This window comes from Triticum aestivum, chromosome 1A, assembly GCF_018294505.1.
Source record: "Triticum aestivum cultivar Chinese Spring chromosome 1A, IWGSC CS RefSeq v2.1, whole genome shotgun sequence".
NCBI lineage: Eukaryota > Viridiplantae > Streptophyta > Magnoliopsida > Poales > Poaceae > Triticum > Triticum aestivum.
The window spans coordinates 172,816,255-172,823,316 of record NC_057794.1 but is presented as its reverse complement, the minus strand read 5'-3'; the positions used below and the strand labels follow the sequence as shown (position 1 = coordinate 172,823,316).

General features: G+C 42.8%; 1 non-coding gene across 1 annotated transcript; it reads left to right on the top strand.

Moving 5' to 3' along the window:
- The first annotated feature begins 1,470 nt into the window (after window positions 1-1,470).
- On the top strand, window positions 1,471-1,557 carry TRNAS-UGA (transfer RNA serine (anticodon UGA)). Its single transcript has one exon. It is a non-coding gene; the product is annotated as a tRNA-Ser (tRNA).
- Window positions 1,558-7,062: the final 5,505 nt, after the last annotated feature.

Genomic DNA, 7,062 nt, shown 5'->3' with positions numbered 1-7,062 from the left:
CGACCTAAATTAAAGACTAATTCTAAACTAAAGAAAATAGAAATCGCCTAAGGCGCGTGCGGCCAAGGTCTTCCATAGGAGCTCAAAGGAAGAGGTTCTGATACTTTATTTTTACTTATTCAATTCTTTGTCTTGCTAAATAGGTCCTTCATCAGTGTTTTATTTTCAGTATCCGAGTTTAATTTAGGAGCTCGAAGGCCGAGTTCTTCATTGATGGCGGATTTCTATTTAGGAGCTCGAAGGAAGAGGTTCTGAGACCAATTCCAATCTTCTATCGTCCGTGCTAAATACCATGAAATAAAGTAGGTTTAGCTTTCGGAGAAGAGATTTCAGTATCTGATTGCTTTTCTGACTGGAATTCTCTAGTTCACTTCACTTCTACGCAATGTCATTTCTTGATTCAAAGTACTTATTTTCTGATTGGAATTTCGATCTCTTGGCAACAGGTTTTGCTTCTGCTGAGGACAAATTGAACAAGCTACTTCTGAAACCAAGTCCGGGTGGGCTTTTGAATTCAGAGAAGGGAATTCCAGTTCTGATTCTAGTCCCTGTGCTCTGTTCAGTTCAGTTCAAGATGGGAAAGTATTGCTTGTTTCCTATAATCCTAAAAGGGGTGCTTGTTTTCCTCGTCCGGGCTCTCCTCTCCCCTTTCTGTGCCAACCTTCATCCCTACTTTTCCGCCAATTCACTAATTTCTATAGTTCAGATCCATCACTTATATCCCTTATATATATATAGAATCAGGTATCTGCTTTCCATGGTTCCTGATTTCGGTATCTGAATCTTCCTGAATTCAAGTAGAGAATACCAGGGCTTTCTTCTTCTTTGATTTTCCTTGTCGATTAAGTTCCGACCCACACGAAATGCGTAACAATCTGGGCACTGTCTCGGAGAGAGGCTCGGTGAAATAGACATGTCTGTGAAGATGCAGACTACTTGCACCTGGACAGAAAGACCCTATGAAGCTTTACTGTTCCCTGGGACTGGCTTTGGGCCTTTCCTGCACAGCTTAGGTGGAAGGTGAATAAGGCCCCTTTCCAGGGGGTGGGCGAGCCATCAGTGAGATACCACTCTGGAAGAGCTCGGATTCTAACCTTGTGTTAGACCCGTGGGCCAAGGGACAGTCTCAGGTAAACAGTTTCTATGGGGTGTAGGCCTCCCAAAAGGTAATGGAGGCATGCAAAGGTTTCCTCGGGCCAGACGGACATTGGTCCTCAAATGCAAAGGCAGAAGGGAGCTTGACTGCAAGACTCACCCGTCGAGCAGAGACGAAAGTCGGCCTTAGTGATCTGACAGTGCATATTATCATATAGAAATAAGCGAAGCATAGCGATTCGTACTACCGGAAAAGTGTCGCTAACTGCTAGGCAATAGAGTCAGCTTACGGGGTGGGGCGCAAGCAAGCGTAGCGAATCACATAGAGTTGCCCCTACCTGCCAGCGCGCAGATAGATAGGGCGGGTGAGCACATGGATGGATGCCTGAGCGGTTGAAAGAGTCGGTCTTGAAAACCGAAGTATTGATAGGAATACCGGGGGTTCGAATCCCTCTTCATCCGCGAGGTCATAAGTTCTCTATTGCCTTATCTATAGATAAGAACGAATCTCCTCGACTGATATGATGGATGGAATGGGTAGAAGGTTGAGGTTATTGTGTGTTGATTTAGTTAGGACTTTGTCTCCCTTTCGTTATCTTCCGCCCCGGGTGGATGACCTGTGGGAGCTAAGTCGAAGATCTCGGTGTCGTCGTGAGTGGTTGATAAACAACAATTGCAGTTTGATTTAGGGAGTCCCAACCCTGTGAAGCTCAACAGACAAAGAAAACGATAGAGACTTCCGGGTATAGGGTGACGACCTTAATGAATCAAGTATTCAGGTGGCAGAGTTTTTAGCTACATAAGCGCTCAAATTCCTGAATACTTATTGCCCAAAAAATATGATCAACCCCAGGTACATTTATTAGGTTTTGATCTGAGGCTATCCTGGTCTGCAGGACCCAACACAAGTATTCATCCTTTCCAATCTGCAAAAGGTGTTGCCGAAAGCTTACCCTCTTCCACATGGATCCTACAACCGCTATCACTTTTGCAGGAGGGGAATTAAAGAGTTCGCCTCTCGACATCTTGTTTGGTAAGTGGAATTTTGACCTAGGCGCCCTAGTGTTGCCTAACCGTTCGGCCGGAGATGTCGGATGCGAGATCTTTAGCTACTTGTATCAATTTTCCATAGTGTGCTTAGATACAATGGGCTGGCAGCTGAGGCTTGGCAGGATGGGGGAGTTAATTAAGGTCGAGGGAGCAGGAAAGAGTTTGTTATTCGCTATTGGCTTAGTACGGCCTATACATAATAGGGCCATGACGGTTTTGGCAAGGCCTTGAACTTCATATATCCCTTTTTTACCCAATCCAGAATACCGATGAAGTCAGATTGAATCATTTTGTCGACCTTTCCTTTGGATTTATTATCATAGGTAGTGTTCGATATCGCCTCTGTGTGGTGAACGCTCGAATGTAGCTAACACCAGTTTTGTCCTCGCGTGGTTGAAGGAGATGCTGCTGCTGGATGGAATGCTTCCGGGGCGCCATGATCCTTCTATCAAGAATAGAATAATCAAGGGCACTGACTGACTGCATCAATCATCGCTCAGTGAGCTATTAATTGCCGCCAATAGTGCTTCGCTTGCATGCAAGGCGGCTAATAAAAGCGCCAGGTAGACGTGCGGAGATGCATTTTGAGTACTGGTGGTACTGGACAAGCTCTAGGGGAATAATCTCTTTCTTATTTCTTTCCTACTTCTTTCCCATGACGACTAGGAACGGGCAAATCAAGAATTTCACTTCAAATTCTGGACCTGAACATCCTGTTGCTCATGGTGTTTCACGATCAGTATTAGAAATGAACAGAGAAGTGGTGGAACGTGCAGAACCACATACTGGATCACTCCGTGCGGCACGAAGCCGCTGACACTCAGTAGGCTCCTATGCCGCTAGCACGGTGGAGGTTCCGTAGCACGTCATGAGCACTGGGCAAAGGGACAGTTGAGCAACTCAAGCGAATCGCCCTACCTGACTTTGGATAAAGATAGAAGGGAGAAGGTTGTGAAGGTGGCCTCGTTATCCACACATCTGGTTGGAGGACCGACCAGGGTTTTCACGAGCGTAGGCAGTCCTAGAGTGTCCGTCAAGGGCGCTAGCGCATACCCCGGGGTGATCATCACCACCTGCACCTCACATCTCGGCACTGTGGAACGTGTAACCTGCCTGCTGTCCAAGTCAACCACTAAATTTCCTGTAATTCATAGCGCCTAATAGAACGTAGCAGCAAGGGACAACCCACCCATACAAATAGCTTGCGGGGAGGATGGAACTACTAGCAAAGATCGTATGGTGAAAACGCCGCAGGCACAAAGCATGGTGGGCCTGCGCCGAGGGAGCATAGGGAGGAAAGGGAGCCCAGACGGTGGAAGAGCCAGGGGAAGCCGGGTCATTTGACGGAAATGGAAGGTCCGAGCGGCTCATTCATTCTTGAAAAAGAGGGGGGGGGGGCGAGCCAATGTATCAATGAATAGATACATTCAACGGTATTAAGACAACGCTGCATACACGCGAATTAGCTTCCGAGGTCGAGCAGTCTCAATTTCACTACAAGATTTGCGAATGAATGCTGGGCTGGGCCACCTCAAATGGCGTGAGCCACATGCGGGGAGACCCGCAAGTATGGTTTTTCGGGGGATCCGGCTGGTCGGCGCCCATCCGACTAGAGGGTCTGAGAAATTAATCAAGTACAAAACTTATCTTCAAGCTTTACCTTATTTTGATCGTTTACAGGGTGATCGCGAAGTCACTGAATGAAGTCCTCCCTCCCTTTCTTTCAGAGGTGCTGACCCGCTGCGAGGCAGATATGACTAAGTGACATATTGAATATGGCGACGACTACAACATGTCGTAGAAGGAGATAAGAGGTGGAGCCAATGACCCACTAAGACTCACGTATCTACAACTACATTCCCAAGCGGCAGTCAAACGGAGGCGTGAATGCAAGATGCCAGCAGAATGATCGACCGGACAGAGGCTAGGGCACCTTTCTTCCCACCGCGTCCTTCCTTGTGTGTCTAATATACAAAGCGAGTGCACCAGAAAAGAAGGGGAACTAAATCGATCTATTCCATGGCGAAGCATCCGAAGCATAACTACACACTCACATGATCTTTGCCGAGAGATAGGAGCATTCGGTGGAGCCAGTGAACTACACTTGCTCGAAATGAAAGAGCTTGCACCTGCTCAACATTCATTCGACGTTGATTCAAAATGAAAGGGGCCCTAAAAATCATATAAATAGGGTTGTAGAAAGACCACTTTCATTCGACATTCCGGGGCGCCCGATTCGATCGACGAATTTGGTGAGCTGATCCGCTTTGATCCAGGAGAAAGCCTAGTCAGCCACCTATTTCATGCAGGTCATGTGACCTATTTGGCTGGTGGAGGCTCTAAGTTTAATTTTGCATAAAGCTAGTTTTTCCCTACAACAAAGGAATATTTTTATTTAACTACCAAGTTGGTTAAAAATTATTGAGAAGGTTCCTCCAACTCAATCCCAAAATAATAGTTATAACCCCACAAATTAATTAAGTAAAGTGATGAGATCAAACCAATAATTCAAGTACCAGATACTCAAGATGTCCATAACCGGGGAGACAGCTAATCATGATTAGTTTGTACACTCTGCAGAGGTTTGCGCACTTATCCCCACAAGACTCGATCTCCATTGGATTTCTCGCACTACATGATGTTTGAGAAACGGATGATCGAGACACAGTCTTTCTAATGCATTAACTCTTTACTCTGGGTAGATAGTACCACCTACTTTCCCCCGACATCTGCTAGCCTACCACTGAAAGAGGTCACACAACATACTCAACTATGCCAGAGCCCATAATGGCTTGTGGCTGCACACGGAAGTTTCTAGCATGAATAATCTTATCATCCCTTTGAGCCTGGTTGCATTCCATAGGGTGATCACATGGGTACTGAGGGATCCCCTTGGGCAACCACTGGGTTCTCCAGGTGCCCGGGCAAACCACTGGGTGCTCCAGGGTGCCCCAACCAATCCACCCAGATGTGTATTAAAGTAGACACCTTAAGTTAAACCTTAGTTAACAATAACTCTCACAACTTTCATGAATTCTCTCAAATCAAATCACGTCTACCAGCATAGCATAGAAGTATAAGCATAACATAGAATTCCCAGGGTTTGAATAAAAGTCAATAGGTTCCTACCTCATCAACTACTTCCCAATACCCACATGTTAATCAAATCCTAACCATGCAATGTTTGAGGGTGAAACTAATGCAGGTAAAACTGGGTATAAAAAAGGTATGATCAAAGTGTGAACTTGCCTGTACTGTTGATGAAGATGATTCGCACTCATAACTCCTAATAGTTCTACTCGTCACACTCCGTTCAATCTATCATGAGCAAGCAATTGCATACATAAGCACTCATGCAAAAGAATCTAAGAAAAGACTTCGGAAAACTTCGAAAACAAGAAATTCACTCTTGCAACATAAAACAATATCTAACAGTACCAAAATTGGGTGGATATTGTCTTATCAGAAAGTTTAGGTCAAGAGCTTTGATTTACAAAAAGAATCAACCAAATCGGAGTTACGAAACTCAAGTTATGATCAAAAAAAGTTTGAATATGAATCTGAACAAATTTCGTAATTTGAAAATTTGAAAAAGTTGATGTGACAGGTTCACTGGATAGGTGAAAACAAGACAAAACTATAGGCACCGGTTTCATCTAATTTGGATGAACGAGTAAAAAGTTATGGCTATTCGAAAAATCAGGGCCAAGCTGTTTTACGGAATAAAAATAGCTACGACTAAAAAAAATCTAGGTCTAATGTATAAATACATAGACAAATTGATAATCTAATTATTCTACCGTACTAGTCTAGAAATAATAAACTACAGAAGTATAAAAAGAAAAAATGAAGAAAGCTACCTTTATAAGGTAGAGAAAAGACGACTTCGGAGAGAGGAGACAATTTTCAGAAGTCCCGCCGGAGAGGAGAATTTTTTTTTCTTTAATGAATCTAGTCAAACCAAAATATTGATTTAACCCGAATCGGATGATTTTTGGAGGCTCTATGGGTCTATATTTATAGGTGGAAAAGAGGTTTAGGGGTTAAAGGCTAGGCAATGTGGGACTAAACATATACGTACGCAGATGAAATTTGAAAAAGATCATGGGCTAAAAGTTCGACACGGCCGCGCGTTGTAGTTTTTTTTAAAACAAAATTCGGTCAAATGAAAAAACGGCTGACTAGGCCTGGCCCATGTAGGAGAGAAGAAAAAAAATGTTGGGGCGCCCGATGCCACTATGCTGCACATGTGGGCGATAGCGAGTTCCAAGCGCACGTGTAGTTTTTTTAAGAGAATCAGAAAAAAAAGTAAATAACGAAAATAAAATTAAATTTTACATAGGCATATTCTATATCAAAATTTTCAGAAAAAGGTTCCCTAAATGATGAACATATTTTCAGCGGCAAATAAATTCCACAAAATATTAAATAAAGCAAGCAGTGCTACTTCTGCAATAAAATGTCATAAAAATCATTTTAAAAATACCAAAATAAATTCAAATTTATTTCTCTCCAATTTAATATTGTAGGGAATCATTTTACCCTAATTTCCGTATATTTTATTTTTGGAGAAAAATAATTTGAATAAAATCCAAATAACTCCAAAATGAGAGTAATTTCAAAAGGGACTTTCAATTTGATTCTTTTAAACTCCCAACTCATATTTCACATGATTTGAAGAAGTCATTTTATCTTCTCTCATGAAAATCATTGAGTTGCTTAAAGTTTCTGAATTGAAAAATATATTTCCAAATAAAAATTAAAATCTTTTCAAAACCCCTTACATTTATTCAAAAGAAAGAAGTCATGTCATCTTCTCTCCAGGGTTTTGTGATGAAAAGAATTTGAATTCATGGAGATCAAAATGCAAAGTGAAAGTTTGGGAAAGTCCTTTTATTCCCTCTCATTTAACTTTCA